Raw genomic sequence first — 15,790 nt, 5'->3', positions numbered from 1 at the left:
TTCTCCTTGGGGGAGGACGCAGAAGAGGACGGCAGAAAAAGAGGCGACGGAGCGGGAGACAGAGCGGAAGATGGAGCAGGAGACGACAGAGCAAGAGAGAGAGGGGGAGAAGGGTACAACGTTAGAGACTGTGATTCGTTGCATTAGTCATACGCATCTGGCTGCAACATCCAGCCCTGGAACCATACCTTTTGACTGAGCAATCCCGCTGAAAACAGCAATAACATTGCAGAGGACTTTATCCTAGAAGGAACTGACATCTACTGGGGGTAACAGATGTGTACAATAATGAATGGAAAAAAACGAACTAGAACAGAGATCGAGAATCGACTACAGAAACATCCTCGTTGCAGCGATTGAGAGTTCCCTGGGAAGGCCCCATGGCGGTGAAGCAGGGATGGGGCGGGGGGGACCATAGAGTCCCCACAAGACCAAGAGCTCCATGACCCCAGGGAGCTGCCCGATGCCCAGGCTTCCAGCCTCACGCCCAACCCGGCAGGCACTGAACCTGCCTTCCAAATGGTCAGAGCACTGAAGATTGTAACAACCTGACACTAAGAATAGTTGTTTAGAGCTGTGAGGAGTCTGAAGACTGGCCCCTCCAGACACCGTGTTAACTATTTAGTTTAATATTCCTAACTGAAGAGTTTAACATTTCACTGGCTCCTACTGTTTGGCTCCTTCTTGTTCTATAGGACGATTCAGTATGGCCTCGGGGAAAGAGTATGGTCCCGGGAGTCAGAGGACCTGGGTTCTAATCCCGGCTCTGCCAACTGTTTGCTGGGTGACCTTGGGCAAGTCACTTAACTTCTCTGTGCCTCAGTTTCCTCAATGGCAAAATGGGGATTCAAAACCTGTTCTCCCTCCTACTTCAGACTGTGAACCCCATGCGGGATAAGGGCTGTGTCCGACTTGACTTGTACTTACCCCAGCGCTTAGAATGGTGGTTGACCCAGGAGCCCCCGCATAAGGCAAGGACTATGTCTGAGTTGTCTTGTATTTATCCCACCCCTTAGCAATGTGTGGGGCTCCTATTGGGCTCCCCCACTAAAGCGCTCACCAGACCACAATTTAATTTTAGTGCCTGGAGTTCTCACCGTGCAATAATGTTCTGGTTTTGAGGAGTCTCCAAAGTTTACTTTGGTTCAAACACCTCCTTCTTTTCACTCTGCAACTTCTGAAGCAATCAATCAACAGTATTTACTGAGATCTTACTATGAGTGTGTAGCCCTGTTTTAAGCACTGGAAGGTACAATAGATTAGAGGTGGCAAGCCTGGGAGTCAGAAGGACCTGAGTTCTAATCCCACCTCCACCATGTCTACTGACCCTGGGCAAGTCATTTCTTTTCTTTGTGCCTCAGTTACCTCATCTGTAAAATGGGAATAAGCAAGTGAGCCCCATGAGGTACCAGGACTGAGTCCAACCTGATCAAATTGTATCTATCCCAGCGATTAGAATAGTGCTTGGCATATAAAAAGCATTAACAAGTACCATAATTATTAACATTATTACCTGACCTCTGCCCTCGAGGAGCTTACAATCTAGTGCGAGAGACAGATAATTACAGCGGCAGAGGGTATAGGGATCTGCAGCTACGTGCTGAAGGAGTGGGGATGGGGCGAGTGCCAAAGTGTTTAATCGGGACAGACCCAAGTACACAGGGGATGTAGAAGGGAGGTCAAATATGGTGGGGAAAAGAGAGGTCAGTCAGGGAAGGCTTCTAGGAGGTGATCCGATTTTAGTAGGAATTTGGAGATGGGGAGAGCGGAGATCTGTAGGATATGAAGGAAGAGGGAGTTCTAGGCCAGAGGCAGGACGTGGGGAAGTGGTCAGCGGCAAGATGGACGAGATGGAGGCACAGTGGTTAGGTTGGTGCTGGAGTGTGCGAGTTGGGTTACAGTAGGAGATTAGCGAGTTGGTGGGGTGGGAGCTGACAACTATTGTGATGGACTTGGAGGTTAAAAGCCCATTTGGACAAATGTTTGTTCACTTTGTCACTGAACGATCACCTTTGGTATATTAGAACAAGCTGTTGCTAGGCTAAGATTTGAAAGATAATACTTTGAAAATCAAGCAGCTACATAAACAACAAAATATCAAGTTCATTCTGTACGGTGGGTACATGTCAGCTTTGTAATTTGACCATTTAACTATATTTGTTAGGTTTTTTAATCACTATTTTGTGATATTTATATTCTTGGTCTTGGGGACTTACAAATGCACTTTACACTATTTCCTTTGGGAAACTAGTTGGCTTAGCATTCTTTTAACATAGTTTTCAAGGAATCAGGAGCACTAACTGGGAAGGCCCTGAACTAAGTGCTTAATAAATCCCGCAACCACCTAACGAGAAGATACTCGGGAAACTGTATGAAGACCCGGAGGACGTTCTTGGCAGGTGGAAAGGCCCATTCAATGGCTCAAGGGGGGAAGTCTCACCTGAGGAGGGTAGTGGGCAGCTTGGCTCGGGTGGGGAAGTGGACACGTGTCAAGTCATAGCAGACCATTGGACAGTTAGGTAAGAGGTAGTGGTGATGGTGATTCTTGGTTGGAAAATTTCACAGAGTCCCTCAAGGCTTAGTTCTAGGGCCCCTTCTATTCTCCATCTACACCCATTCCCTTTGAAAACTCATTCGCTCCCATGACTTCAACTACCGCCTCGATGAAGATGATGCCCAAATCCACATCTCCAGCCCTTCCCTCTCTCCTTCTCTGCAGTCTTGCATTTCCTCCTGCCTTCAAGACGTCTCCACTTGGATGGGCCACCTACACCTAGAACTTAACATACGATCAAGACAGAATTCCTTATCTTCCCACCATGCCCTCCCACTGATTTTCCTTTCACTGTAGACAGCACTATCATCCTCTTTGTCTAGCAATCTTGTTACCCTGGCGTTTTCCTTGGTTCCTCTCTCACTCCACCCACGTATTCAAACTATCATCACTAAATCCCATCAGTTCCACCTTCACAACATCGCTAAAATCCACCCTCTCCTCTCCATCCAGCTACCACGCTTATCCAAGCATTTATTCTATCCTGCCTTGGTTACCGTATCACCTCTTTGCTGACCTCCCTGCCTCCTGTCCCTTCCCATTCCAGTCCATATTTCACTCTGCTGCCCGGATCATTTTTCTACAAAACCAGTCAGTTCATCCTTCCCCATTCCTTAAGAACCTCCAATGGCTGCCCATCCACCTGTGCATCAAACAGAAACTCCTTACCATCGGTTTTAAGGCACTCAATGACCTTGTCCTCCTTCCTCCACCTCGCTGCTCTCCTATTACCACCCAGCCCAAACACTTCACTCCTCTAATGCCAACCTCAATCTCGTCTACCTGGCCACCGTCCTCTCGCCTACATCCTGCCTCTGGCCTGGAATGCCCTCCCTTTCCATGTCTGACAATTACTCTTCCCCTCTTCAAAGCCTTATTGAAGGTACATCTTTTCCAAGAGGCCTTCTCTGACTAAGCTTTCATTTCCTCTTTACACACTCCCTTCTGCATTGCCCTGATCTGCTGCCTTTATTCACCCTTCCCTCAGCCCCGCTGCACTTAGGAACATATCTGTAACTTATTTATTTATATTAATGTCTGCCTGCCCCTCTTGAGTGTCAGCTCATTGTGAGCAGGGAAAGTGTCTACCAACTCTGCTATATTGCACTCTCCCAAGTGCTTAGTACAGTGATTGACTATATGGGGGGCTGAACCCATCTCTAAAACTCAACTCATCCTACTTCCCAAACCCTCTCCTCCTCCCGGCTTTTCAACCTAGTAGATGACACCACCATCCTCCCTGTCTCACAAGTCTGCAACCTTGGCATTTTCCTTCATTCACTTCCCTCTGACTTACACATTCAATCAGTTATCAAATCCCGTCGGTTCTACCTTCACAGTTGCTCTAGGACCTATCCTTTCCTCTCCATCCAAACGACTCCACTGGTCTAAACATTTGTCACATCCCGTTTTGACTACTGTATCAGCCGCCTCTCTGAACTCCCTGCCTCTCTCTCGCCTCTCCAGTCCTTGCTGCACTCTGAGACCACATTGCTTTTCAAAAAAAACAAGTTCTAGGCACCCCTCTTCTCAAAAACCTTGTGGGGAGGGAATGTGTTGCATGGTGCTCTCCCAAGCGCTCAGCACAGTGCTCTACACACAGCATGGGCTCAATCAACACCACTGATTGACTGACTGGCCCAACTCTGCATCCAACAGAAACTCCGCAGCATTGGCTCTAAGGCCCTCAATCCGCTCTCTCCCTCCTCCCTATCCTTGCTCCTCTCCTATTACATCTCCCATTACATTAAAGAAGCAGTGAGGCTTAGTGGAAAGAGCCCAGGTTTGGGAGTCAGAGGTCATGGGTTCAAATCCCGCCTCTGCCACTTGTCAGCTGTGTGACTGTGGGCAAGTCACTTCACTTCTCTGGGCCTCAGTGACCTCATCTGTCAAATGGGGATGAAGACTGTGAGCCTCACGTGGGACAACCTGATGACCCTGTATCTACCCCAGCGCTTAGAACAGTGCTCGGCACATAGTAAGCGCTTAACAAATACCAACATTATTATTATGTGTGGGAGGGCTAGAGGCAAACGGGATGGCTATTAGACAGCCAGCAATCCTGGTGTAATCTGGACGAACTCTGGTTAGTGCTACGGGCAGGGAGAGGGAGGGGGTAGACACCACCAGATCTGGGTCATAAAGGTGGGGCTGGGGGGGACCTTTTTATGGTACTTAAGCACTGACTATGTGCCAGGCACTGTGTTAAGTGCTGGGATGGATACAGGCTATAAGAAGCAGCGTGGCTCAGTGGAAAGAGCCTGGGCTTGGGAGTCAGAGACTGTGGGCTCTAATTCCGGCTCCACCGCTTGCCAGCTATGTGACTTTGGGCAAGTCACTTCACTTCTCTGGACCTCAGTTAGCTCATCTGGAAAATGGAGATTAAAACTGTGAGCCCCAGATGGTACCACCTGATCACCTCGTATCCCCCAGCGCTTAGGACAGTACTCTGCACATAGTAAGGGCTTAACAAATACCTGCATTATTAGTATTATTCTGCCTCATTTTCACCCCTGTTCCTCCTCGAAAATGAGTGAATAATAATGATAATGTTGGTGAAAATGAAGCAGAATAATAATACAAATGAGGTTGGTGTTTGTTAAATGCTTACTATGTGCAGAGCACTGTTCTAAGCGCGGGGGAGGTGCAGCGTGGCTCAGTGGAAAGAGCCCGGGCTTGGGAGTCAGAGGTCATGGGTTCGAATCCCGGCTCTGCCGCTTGCCAGCTGTGGGACTTTGGGCAGGTCACGTCACTTCTCTGTGCCTCAGTGTAAAATGGGGATGAAAACGGCGAGCCCCCTGTGGGACGACCTGATGACCTTGTATCCCCCCGGCGCTTAGAACAGTGCTTCGCCCCTAGTGAGCGCTTACCAAATACCACCATTACTAGTACCCCCAGGGAAGTGGGGGTGAGGTCGGGGAGCCGCATGGGGGACAGGGTCGACTGGCCGGCGTGGAGGAGGCACTTCGCGAATGCCATTAATCATCACGATGAGGATGATGATGATGATGATGGCGGTATTAAGAAAAGGGACCCAAACGTTGAGCGAAGGGGGAGGACGGGCGGCCAGTCCTGGGGGGGGGGAGGGAAGGGGTTCTCCGCCTCCCTGTGGCCCAGCCCGCCTCTGGGGGCGTTGACCGCCATGGCCCCCGATGGTCTCCGGGTGCGGGGCTGCTGCCTTAGCGAGGACTGACCCCGTCCCGACCGCCACTTACCCCCGCCCCCGGTCCCGGTCCCGGTCCCGGCCCCGGCCCGAGCCTCGTCCTCCGCCTGCGGCCGGACGGAAATCTTCGCGCAGGACGCCGGGAATCCCCCGCGCGCCTGCTCCGGGGCGGCTTCCGGGACTACATTGCCCACAACCCCCTGCGAGCGGGCGGCGCTCACGGACGGCCGCTCCGGCCAACCAATGGCCGGGACGGCACGAAGCTCGACCAATCGGGAGGGAGGAGGCGGGCCCTCAGCTGGAGGGGGCGGGGCATCCAGCCTGGCCCTCAGTGGGGGGAGGGAGGGGCCGAGTTCGGCTCCTCTTCTCCTTCCCCACCCCTTTCCCCGTCAGCGCTTTATTAATCATAATAATAATGATGGTATTTGTTAAGCGCTTACTATGTGCCAAGCACTGTTCTAAGCCCTGCGGGGCTACAAGGTGATGAGGTTGTCCCCCGTGGGACTCACAGTTTTCATCCCCATTTTCCAGATGAGGGAACTGAGGCCCAGAGAATTTATTTTGCTATTTAAGTGCTTACTATGTGCCAAGCACTGTTCTAAGCGCTGAGAGTAATAATAATAATAATAATGTTGGTATTTGTTAAGCGCTTACTATGTGCCGAGCACTGTTCTAAGCGCTGGGGTAGACATAGGGGAATCAGGTTGTCCCACGTGGGGCTCACGGTCTTCATCCCCATTTTACAGATGAGGGAACTGAGGCACAGAGAAGTTAAGTGATTTGCCCACAGTCACACAGCCGACAAGTGACAGAGCTGGGATTCGAACTCATGAGCCCTGACTCCAAAGCCCGTGCTCTTTCCACTGAGCCACGCTGAGAGGCTACAAGGTGATGAGGTTGTCCCACTTGGGACTCACAGTCTTCATCCCCATTTTACCCATGAGGGAACTGAGGCCCAGAGAATTTTTTTTGTTATTTAAGTGCTTACTATGTGCCAAGCACTGTTCTAAGCGCTGGGGGATACAAGGTGATGAGGTTGTCCCACGTGGGACTCAGTCTTCATCCCCATTTTACACATAAGGGAACTGAGGCCCAGAGAATTTATTTTATTTAAGTGCTTACTATGTGCCAAGCACTGTTTGAAGCACTGGGGGATACAAGGTGATGAGGTTGTCCCCCGTGGGACTCACAGTCTTCATCCCCATTTTACACATGAAGGAACTGAGGTCCAGAGAATTTATTTGTTAAGTGCTTACTATGTGGCAAGCACTGTTCGAAGCACTGGGGGATACAAGGTGATCAGGCTGTCCCACGTGGGGCTCACAGTTCTAATCCTAATTTTACAGATGAAGTAACTGAGTCACAGAAAAGTTAAGTGACTTGCCCAAAGTCACAGAGCTGGGATTAGACCCACAACGTCTGACTCCCAAGCCCGGGCTCTTTCCACTGAGCCACGCTGCTTCTCTAATAATGTAGGTATTTGTTAAGCGCTTACTCTGTGCAGAGCACTGTTCTAAGCGCTGGGATAGATACAGGGTAATCAGGTTGTCCCCAGTGAGGCTCACAGTCTCCATCCCCATTTGACAGATGAGGTAACTCAGGCACAGAGAAGTGAAGTGACTTGCCCGCAGTCACACAGCTGACAAGTAGCAGAGCCAGGATTCAAACCTATGACCTCTGACTCCCAAGCCTGGGCTCTTTTCCCTGAGCCACGCTGCTTCTCAAATTATGGTATTTGTTAAGTGTTTACTATGTGCAAAACACTGTTCTAAGAGCTGGGGTTGTCTCACGTGGGGCTCACAGTCTTAATCTCCATTTTACAAATGAGGGAACTGAGGCCCAGCGAAGTGAAGTGACTTGCCCAAAGTCACACAGCAGACAAGTGGTGGAGGCTGGATTAGAACCCACGCCCTCTGACTTCCAAGTCCGTGCTCTTACCACTAAGTCAGGCTGCTTGTCCGTGTGCCCTCCGTTCGGCAGACTCGCCTTCTCCTCCTTCAGTCCCGGCCTTCAGCTCTCACCTGGAAACGTCAATCAGTCCATCCATCCATCATTCATTCATTCAATCATACTTATTGAGCGCTTACTGTGTGCAGAGCCCTGTGCTAAGAGCTCGGAAGGTACAGTTCGGCAACGAATAGAGACCATCCTGCCCAACGATGGGCTCACAGTCTAACTGGGGGGCAGACAGACAACAAAAGTAGTCAGGCATCAATCATAAAATTAAAAATAATGTTGGCATTTGTTAAGCGCTTACTATGTGCAAAGCATTGTACTAAGCGCTGGGGAGGACACAAGCAGATCAGGTTGTCACACATGGGGCTCACAGTCTTAATCCCCATTTTCCAGATGGGGTAACTGAGGCCCAGAGAAGTCAAGTGACTTGCCCACAAACTCACAGCTGACAAGCGGCAGAGCGGGGATTTGAACCCATGATTTCTGACTCCCCAGCCAGGGCTCTTTCAACTGAGCCAGGCTGCTCCTCAATACCATCGAGATAAACAGAATCATAGATATATGCACATCATTAATGAAATAAATAAAATAATAAATACATACAAATATGCACAAGTGCTGTGAGGAGGGGAGGGAAAGGGAGGGCTCAGTCTGGGAAGGCCTCCTGGAGGAGGTGAGCTTTCAGTAGGGCTTTGAAGAGGGGAAGAGAGTTAGTTTGGCAGAATCAATCAGTGTGGTTAGTGGTTAGAGTCCAGGCCTGCGAATCAGGAGATCATAGGTTCTAATCCTGGCTCCGCCACTTCTCTGCTGTGTGACCTTGGGCAAGTCACTTCACTTCTCAGGGCCTCAGTTCCCTCGTCTGGAAAACGGGGATTGAGACTGTGAGCCCCACGTGGGACACGGACTGTGTCCCACCCGATTTGCTTCCATAATGTGGTATTTAAGTGCTCCCTAGGTGCCAAGCACCGTATCCCACTCCAGCGCTCAGTAAAGTACCTGGCACCTAGTAAGCACTTAATAAATACCAGAATTATTATTATTTATTAAGGGCTTACTCTATAAGAAGCACTGTAGCTTAGTGGAAAGAGCCCGGGCTTGGGAGTCAGAGGACGTGGGTTCTAATTCCGTCTCCGCTACTAGGTTGCTGGGTGGCCTTGGGTAAGTCACTTCTCTGTGCCTCAGTTATCTCATCTGGAAAATGGGGATGAAAACTGTGAGCCCCATGTGGGACAACCTGATCACCTTGTATCTACCCATTGCTTAGAACAGTGCTTGGCACTTAGTAAGCGCCTAACAAATACCAAATCATTAATTATTATTATTATGACTGTCTGTTGCCAAATTGTAATAATAGTAATAATAATAATTTTGAGAAGCAGCGCAGCTCAGTGGAAAGAGCCCAGGCTTGGGAGTCAGAGGTCATGGGTTCAAATCCCCACTCAGCCATTTGTCAGCTGTGTGACCTTGGGCAAGTCACTTCACTTCTCTGGGCCTCAGTTACCCCATCTGTAAAATGGGGATGAAGACTGTGAGCCCCACGTGGGACAACCTTAAAACCATCGCCCCTGCCCTCCTCCCTTCCTTAACTTCTATTTTTAACCACTCAATCTCCAAGGGCTCCTTCCCCTCTGCCTTCAAACATGCCCACGTCTCCCCCATCCTAAAAAAACCCGCTCTTGACCCCACTTCCCCCTCCAGTTATCGTCCTACCTCCCTACTACCCTTCCTTTCCAAAATCTTAGAACGAGTCGTCTACAATCGATGCCTAGAATTCCTTAACTCCCATTCTCTCCTAGACCCCCTCCGATCTGGCTTCCGTCCCCTCCACTCTACCGAGACTGCTCTCTCTAAGGTCACCCGTGACCTCCTTCTTGCCAAATCCAATGGCTCCTACTCCATTCTGATCCTCCTTGACCTCTCTGCTGCCTTTGACACTGTCGACCATCCCCTCCTCCTCCATACCTTATCTCACCTTGGCTTCACGGACTCTGTCCTCTCCTGGTTCTCCTCTTACCTCTCTGGCCGATCATTCTCGGTCTCCTACGCTGGAGCCTCCTCCCCCTCCCATCCTTTAACTGTTGGAGTTCCTCAAGGGTCAGTTCTTGGCCCTCTTCTGTTCTCCATTTACACTCACTCCCTCGGTGAACTCATCCGCTCTCACGGCTTTGACTACCATCTCTACGCAGATGACACGCAGATCTACATCTCCGCCCCTGTCCTCTCCCCCTCCCTTCGGGCTCGCATCTCCTCCTGCCTCCGGGACGTCTCCACCTGGATGTCGGCCCGCCACCTAAAACTCAACATGAGCAAGACTTAGCTCCTCATCTTCCCTCCCAAGCCCGGTCCGCTCCCAGACTTCTCCATCACCGTGGATGGCACGACCATCCTTCCCGTCCCGCAGGCCCGCAATCTCGGTGTCATCCTTGACTCGTCCCTCTCGTTCACCCCACACATCCTATCCGTTACCAAGACCTGCCGGTTTCACCTCTACAATATCGCCAAGATCCGCCCTTTCCTCTCCACCCAAACGGCTACCTTACTATTACGGGCTCTCGTTATATCCCGGCTAGACTACTGTGTCAGCCTTCTCTCTGACCTCCCTTCCTCCTCTCTCGCCCCGCTCCGGTCTATTCTTCACTCCGCTGCCCAGCTCATCTTTCTGCAGAAACGATCTGGGCATGTCACTCCCCTTCTTAAACAACTCCAGTGGTTGCCTATCGACCTCCGCTCCAAACAAAAACTCCTCACTCTAGGCTTCAAGGCTCTCCATCACCTTGCCCCTTCCTACTTCTCCTCCCTTCTCTCTTTCTACCGCCCACCCCGCACGCTCCGCTCCTCTGCCGCCCACCTCCTCGCCGTCCCTCGGTCTCGCCCATCCCGCCGTCGACCCCTGGGTCACGTCCTCCCGCGGTCCCGGAACGCCCTCCCTCCTCACCTCCGCCAAACTGATTCTCTTTCCCTCTTCAAAACCTTACTTAAAAATCACCTCCTCCAAGAGGCCTTCCCAGACTGAGCTCCTCTTCCCCCTCTACTCCCTCTGCCATCCCCCCTTTACCTCTCCGCAGCTAAGGCCTCATTTTCCCCTTTTCCCTCTGCTCCTCCACCTCTCCCTTCCCATCCCCACAGCACCGTACTCGTCCGCTCAACTGTATATATTTTCGTCACCCTATTTATTTTGTTAATGAATTGTACATCGCCTCGATTCTATTTAGTTGCCATTGTTTTTACGAGATGTTCTTCCCCTTGACGCTGTTTAGTGCCATCGTTCTTGTCTGTCCGTCTCCCCCGATTAGACTGTAAGCCCGTCAAACGGCAGGGACTGTCTCTATCTGTTGCCGACTTGTTCATCCCAAGCGCTTAGTACAGTGCTCTGCACATAGTAAGCGCTCAATAAATACTACTGAATGAATGAACAACCTGATGACCTTGTATCTACCCCAGCCCTTAGAACAGTGCTCGGCACATAGTAAGCGCTTAACAAACGTCATTATAATTACAGTCTATCGGGGGAAACAGACATTAATATATTAATATATCCTCAAGCCCGGAAGGCAGACGTTCCCCGCTTTAGGCTGTAAACTCGTTGTGGGCAGGTAATGTGTCTATTGTTGTATTGTACTCTCCCATGCACTTAGTAATAATAATAATAATGATGGTATTTGTTAAGCGTTTACTATGTGCAAAACACTGTTCTAAGTGCTGGGGCGATACAAGGTGATCAGATTGTCCCACGTGGGGCTCCCAGTCTTCATCCCCATTTTACAGATGAGGGAACTGAGGCCTAGAGAAGTGAAGTGACTTGCCCAAAGTCAGCTGACAAGCAGCAGAGCCGGGATTCCAACCCACGACCTACAGTGCTCTGCTCATAGTAAGCGCTCAATAAATACGATGGAATGAATTAGTATAAATAAATTAGGGATATAAACAGAGGTGCTGTGGGGCTGAGGGAGGGGTGAATAAGGGGAGCGAATCCAAGTTCAAGGATAACGCAGGAGGGAGAGGGAGAAGAGGAAATGAGGGACTGTCGGAGAAGCCAGAACCAGCCAGCTGATCTTACATGTTGGCTGTTTTCATCTCCTCCACCCACGCTCCCCTTCCAAGGATACCCTGCCCGTCTTTCTCCCGCCTCCAACATCTAGCTCACGTGGTTCTCCCAGCCTTGAACTCCTCTTCCCTCACCAAATCTTCTGCTCTCCCCATCGTCGAAATCTTTCAAAAATAAAAATCCTACTTCTAGGGAGCCTCGTCTGATTAATACCCAACACCCCAAGTTTATTCAGCTCAATCTTTAGCTCCCGTATACTTATAACCTATATCTATGATTCTATTTATCCATTTTGATGGTATTGATGCCTGTCAACTTGTTCTGTTCTGCTGTCTCTCTCCCCATTTTTAAACTGTGAGCCCGTTGTTGGGCAGGGATTGACTCTCTCTGTTGCCGAATTATACATTCCAAGCATTTAGTACAGTGCTGTGCACACAGTAAGTGCTCAATAAATACGATTGAAAGAATGAATAACCTCTGCATATTTTTTCTTTTGTATTCGTTCAGTTAAACACTGAGATACTGATGCTTTTGGGTATTTCACTGTGGCATGTACGTGGTACTAGCCATCTGATTTTGGTTCTTTCTATTCCTATCGTTATTTGTAGATACATTTGTATATTTGTACATTTGTATATTTGTATTTGTATACTTGTACATTTGCATAGATTGAGATCTTGTATGGACAGGGAATGTATGTTTGGCTTCTGTTATACTTTGCACTGACTAGGGATGCAGAAAATACCAGTATTTGATTGGCTGGAGGCAGTAATTCTTAGATCAATGATAGAGAAGCAGCATAGCTTAGTGGAAAGAGCCCGGGCTTGGGAGTCAGAAGTCGTGGGTTCTAATCCCGACCCCACCACTTAGCTGTGTGACTTTAGGCAAGTCACTTAACTTCACTGTGCCTCAGTTACCTCATCTGTAAAATGGGGATTAAGTCTGTGAGCCCCAAGTGGAACAACCCGATTACGTTGTATCTACCTCAGTGCTTAGAACAGTGTTTGGTATAGAGTAAGCACTTAATAATTATTATTTTCTCAAGTCTCAGCTCTTTGAGCCTATTTTTAAATTTTATTTAACTGAGAGAACAGAAAATGTTCAAGCCAACAGAGAAAACCCAAAAATGTATACATAATGAAGCTCATACACAGTCCCTTACATTAGTGTAGATCTATCATTGGTAGTATTTATTGAGCACCAACTGTATAGCCCAGTAACAGGTGCCATGGTTGCCCCCACCACTTCAGCGAATCCCAGCTCTGCCACTTGTCAGCTGTGTGACTGTGGGCAAGTCACTTCACTTCTCTGTGCCTCAGTTACCTCATCTGTAAAATGGGGATTGACTGTGAACCTCACGTGGGACAACCTCACGTGGGACAACCTAATTACCCTGTATCTACCCCAGCGCTTAGAACAGTGCTCTGCACATAGTAAGCGCTTAACAAATACCAACATAATTATTATTATTCAGCTATAACACCACTGGGAGGGCCAAGAGAAGGTTAGGGGTACCAGGCAAACCACTAGTACTGTAATCAACTCCTTCCCACAGGTTCTTGGCCCTGAATCCTTCGTGATTGGACTGAGGCTCATCCATTGTTTCTCCATCATCAATAGATGCTTTGGGAATACACAAAAGTTCAAGACACGGCCCCTGTTCTTAAGGAGCTTTGCTTATATGCTAGTGAAAAAAAGCCCACGAGTTGATAATTTATGCAATGATTTAGTGACCAGGAGAGTAGTTTCAAATACCAAATGGGTAAAATAAGATAGTAGGTGAATAAGGTGAATCATGAGGGCCCAAACAGGGTGATGAAGAGATTACTAGACGAATGCTGCACAGAGGAGATAACTTTTTAGGGGGTCTTTGGAGGAGAGTGACCTGATTTGGTGAAGCTGAAGGATGCATTTCTTCATGCATGCTTGTGCATTTCCAGGAGGGGGAAATGCACAAGCAAAGGTCAGTGGGAGAGATGGAGAACGACTGCTTTGGTAAAGTGGAGAGCATGAACTGTAGCAGGAAAAAAAAGCAGATGGGTAAGAGAATATTAGTTGTTGGAGAGTCTCGAAGCTAGTGGCCAGGTTTTGTTTCTCATGAAAAACAAGGGGAGGATACCGAAGGTTTCTGAGTGGGGAGTGAGGGTCATTTTTAAAGATATGTACGGCTCTATGGAAGCTACTAACACACAGTAATAATGGTGGAATTTAAGCGCTTACTGTAGATATTAAGGGTATCTACAGAAAAGGGCAGATACAAGGTATCACCAGGTCAGTCATATGGATATAATCTCACCTTCAGCAGCATCTTTAAGAAAACTCTTTCTCAGATAGATCGAAGAGAGAAGATGGAGGCATGGGAGACCCATAAAGAGGCTGTTGGAGTAATCCAGCTGGAAGATGATGGTTGTGGTGGTAAGGGTGGAGAGGAAGGAATGGAGCCATGAAATAGTACACGCCTGGTGGCTGCTGCCAATTGACGGGAAGCTGGTCCCTGGGCTTCTGCCTCAGTTGCGTTTAGTATAGAGCATTGCGCCTATTGGCCACTCAATAATCAATCAATGGTATTTATTGAGCGCTTTCTCTGTGCAGAGCACTGTACTAAGCGATTGGGAGAATACAACATAACAGAGTTGGTAGACCTGTTCCCTGCCCACAGTGAGAGGTGTAGACAGAAATTACTATAAATAACAGATATATATATATATATATAAACACAAGTACTTTTTGAACTACCACTACTACTAATTGAGGGGAGGAGTCAAGTGTAAGACGCTTTTTATTACTCAGAGGGCCATGAAAGTTCCAAGAAGGACCTTGAATTGTGACTAAGAGTATCATTCAGTAGTATTCATTGAGCGCTTACTGCAAGCAAAGTACTGTACTAAATGCTTGGGAGAGTACAAGAGAATTAGTAGACACACTCCCTGCCTTCAAGGATCTTACCATCTACTGAATCTTAAACCACCACCCAACAAGGTCAATCTATCCATCAATCACAGCAGGTTACTTTCAGGGCCATCCCCTTGTTCCCAGATGATGCCAGCTCCTAGCTCCATCCCTTGGGGGGCGGGGAGGGGAGAGAGAGAAAGAGAGAGGAAAAGAGAGACACAGAGAGAGAGAGAGAGAGAGTACTTGAATATTTGTTCGGGGGGTGTGGGGCACACCAGGAGCCCAGTTTCACAAGTGCCCTCAAGAGCACACATGGGAGTGGAATGATCATGAGAAAAGGAGGATTTGCCAGACGTGGCAGTGAAGCCATGGATCATTTGGAGGGCCTCAGCCTGTATTCTACACCTCAGAGACATTAATAACAGAGAAATGTGTCAAATCAGATGCATACTTTAAAACAGTGGGGGGGGGGGGGGGGGGGGGGGGGGGGAGAGGAAACAGATCCCATGCAGAGAAATACGTTCAGACTCATGCTCGACCACTCACCTGCTTTGGTGTGGCTGGATCTTCTTGTTTCTGATACTGCTGCTGGTCCTGGCTGGAGTGGATGAGGGGCTGCAGCCTCAGAGTGCTGAGGGGAGGGAAGGAGGGAGGGAGGGCAAGAACCAGGGCAGGAAGTGAGGGGAAAGCAGGGCTGGTGAAGTGGTCCGAGGTCCCAGCTGGCTGACGAGGGGATGGCATCAGATCACGATGACTACGTGGAAGCATGGCTGGGCCTGAGCAGATAACATGCCACGTGGCTACCATGCACTGGCTTCTAGACTGTAAGTTTGTTGTGGACAGAGAACGTGTCTATCCGCTCTGTTATAACATACTCTCTCAAGTGCTTAGTACAGTGCTCTGCACAGTAAGTGCTCGATAAGTAAGATTAATGGGTAATAGGGAGATTGTTGCATTCAAAGCCTCAACAATTCAATTTCAAAAGCATAATAAACTTGGAATGCTGTAGTTACACTTTTCTTTTAACATAAAGGAAAATCCCCTCTGGTCCATCCCCATCTCCTTCTTCTGCTTGAAGAAACAGAGAAGCAGTGTGGCGTTAGTAGATGGAGCATGGGCCTGGGAGTTACAAGGACCTGGGAATTAATCCTGGCTCTGCCACTTGTCTGCTGTGTGACCA

This window comes from Ornithorhynchus anatinus, chromosome 11 (genome assembly GCF_004115215.2).
Source record: "Ornithorhynchus anatinus isolate Pmale09 chromosome 11, mOrnAna1.pri.v4, whole genome shotgun sequence".
In the NCBI taxonomy this organism is placed as follows: Eukaryota; Metazoa; Chordata; class Mammalia; order Monotremata; family Ornithorhynchidae; genus Ornithorhynchus; species Ornithorhynchus anatinus.
The sequence above is the reverse complement of the archived record's forward strand: the minus strand, read 5'-3'. Positions refer to the sequence as shown.